At 36.4% G+C, this 2,838-nt stretch overlaps 1 pseudogene; it reads right to left on the bottom strand.

Annotated features, from left to right (window-relative positions):
* Positions 1-312: 312 nt before the first annotated feature.
* LOC109248543 (60S ribosomal protein L27a-like) lies at positions 313-1,066 on the bottom strand (annotated as a pseudogene).
* Between the last annotated feature and the right edge of the window lie 1,772 nt (positions 1,067-2,838).

The raw sequence follows: 2,838 nt of genomic DNA, 5'->3' as shown, positions 1-2,838 counted from the left end.
TATGAGGACTTTAAGACAGAGAACAGATGAACACAAGGGAAGGGAAGCAAAAATAATATAAAAACAGGGAGGGGGACAAAACATAAGAGACTCTTAAATATGGAGAACAAACAGAGGGTTACTGGAGGGGTTGTGGGAGGGGGGATGGGCTAAATGGGTAAGGGGCAATAAGGAATCTACTCTTGAAATCATTGTTGCACTATATGCTAACTAATTTGGATGTTAATTTAAAAAATAAAATTAATAATAAAGAAAAAAATACTGAGATAGTTTAAAAAAAAAAAAAGAAATCCTATGAATTTTCCCCTTTGACTCTGAGTTTCAAAGGATAACCTCAGTTATCCTTGATTTCTACTCCAATTTGCAGTTCATTTTTATTTATGTACTCAAGATGTTCATTTGCTAGGTTCAAATAGTAATAATTTATAATTGTATTATATCAACCTATTGTTTTTCAGTTGTCATATCTACATTTGTCTAGATCAGGATTGTAAGCCTTTTGTTAAAAACTCTGGGAATTATGAACCATATCTACATGGTGCTTTTTATGAGGTCCCTTGGAACTTTTTTAATCCATTTACTTTTTTGAAAAGCACTTGTTAGAATTTAATGAAACTCCCTCCATGTGGCTTCAAGCCAACACACAGGCATCCTTAATCTTCTCCTTGGCTCTTCTACTGACGAATTTGGCCTTCATGATGACAGGCCATTTTGATAGCTTTCCCTTTCCCAAAACTTTATAGTAGCCTGATCGCACCACATCAGTGATAAGAGCAGCTCCATTCTTGTTTTTGACAGCATTTACCCTTGTCTGCTCACTGACCAAGGTTCACAGTTCATCAAGGATGTCAGTTGGGCGGAAGTTCTGGTTCTTCCTTAAGTCGTAATGCCTCATGCCAACTTCTCCAAAGTAACCTGGGTGATATTTGCCAACGTTGATCCTGTGGTGATGCATGCCACCAGGATTACCTCAGCCTCTGGGGTGATTCCAGTGCTTGCCAATTTGGCTGTGGCCGTGTTTCACGTGGCCCCAAAGTTTCTGGGTCTTCCCCAGTCTGGATGGCATGTCAGCAGCCCAGACAAAAGAGTTTTTTAATTCACTTTTTTAATGTTATCAGCATTATATCTAGATTGGGGTAGCCACCCTGGAATATAGTTTGAGAAAGATGCAAATGGAGAGGGTGAAAGGTCATAATATGTAAATATAAAAGAAACAACAAAATGAAGGGATTTAAGTCAAATGTCAGACAAATAGGCAAAAAAAGGCAGTAAATTCCAGAGAAATCCAGAAGGAGCAAAAGTGACAGGACAGGTCGTGGCCTGAGAGAGGCATACTAGTATATCCCAAATGTAGATTATTGTGTCTTATCACTTTAATGTCCCAAACAACTCGATCAATACAAATGCACCACCCTATTCACTTGAGGGAAATTTTGCCAAAACTCAGTAAGTTTCAATTTAAACACATTGCACATATGTTTACATTCAGTAGAGAAATTTGAGAATTTTCATCAGGATATACAAAAATTGAGTCTGGAAGTTTGTGGTCTAACAAGTCCTCCTACTCAAAAACAAAGGCATTATCGCCAAAAAGGCTGTTCCGAGCTCAGAGGAAAGGACTAAGGTTTGAGAGACAATGGGAAATAGTGTGCCTATCCCAACTAATCCCTGTTAAGAGTCAAGCTATCTTCCTGGCCACACCAAAATTGGCCAAGACCAGATTTTTGTGCTTACTTATTAACTTGGTGTCACAAAAAAGATGAAATGTTGATTTCAATAATTACATATTAGAATTCACAGTTTTCATTTCTTCAAGACTGCATGATAGGGTCCTGGGTAAGAAGCAGGATTCTCATTTCTATCAATGGAAGTGTTCCCCTAGAATTTACATTTGAAACTAATTTCCTTTTAGTTTATAATTGTTTACTCTCTTCTATTCGTGCAATAAAAGTCATTGATCACCTACTATATTTAAAGCACTTTCCTTACCACAGAGTACCAAATGATGAATAAAACAAAATCCCTGCCCTAAAGGAACTTAAAGTAGGCAGTTATCTTTGGAAACAGACCATCAGAGAAGCACACTCAAATTGCCACTCCAACAAAAATATTTAGGTTGTTAGTTGGTTTAACTTGCTACATTTATTAAGTTATCTGACCTATAAAAATTTTTTTAATGTTTATAAATATTATATCTATATAAAATATATTTACATACACATGTTACTATACTTTTTGCAAAGTTGAAAGTAAAGCAAAATTACAAGTGGCTAGACTCATTCTTATAATTCATTTTTATTAAATTGTAAGGCACTAGGAATATAAAAACTAGCCTATATTAAAACTAACAGCAATAATAATTTGTTGTTTTGCTGTAACCACTATAATCCTCATCCTCCAGTCATGCATGCAGCACTTTGACTTGGTCACTCTTTTCTGCCTGTGTAAAGGTGCTGCTAAGTGAATTCACCTTGTGAATTCACTGCCATCATGAGGTTTCTATTTCTGAGAAAGTGAATCCAAGGAAAGTATTCCAAGGAAAGTTTCAGATAGCATAGCCAAGGTAAACAGATAATAAAGATGTTGAAGTGTCTTCCTTCAGCCATCAAACAGTGTCAGGCAGTCATCTGACTTATTTATTGTTGGGGTTCATCCTTGTGACAGCCACCTCTATTATTACACACAGGATAATTATTACACGGATATATCAGGCCATTGCCAAACTGCAACTAAGAACTCTGCATAGATCTATATAGGTGATGCTAGGCCACATGAACAAAAATGGAAAGATCACATCCTAGAATGTACCACTGTCCTATTATTCTTTGCTTCAGACAG

This window comes from Panthera pardus, unplaced genomic scaffold (assembly GCF_024362965.1).
Source record: "Panthera pardus isolate Hobbes unplaced genomic scaffold, ASM2436296v1 HiC_scaffold_17, whole genome shotgun sequence".
In the NCBI taxonomy this organism is placed as follows: Eukaryota; Metazoa; Chordata; class Mammalia; order Carnivora; family Felidae; genus Panthera; species Panthera pardus.
The sequence above is the reverse complement of the archived record's forward strand: the minus strand, read 5'-3'. Positions and strand labels throughout refer to the sequence as shown.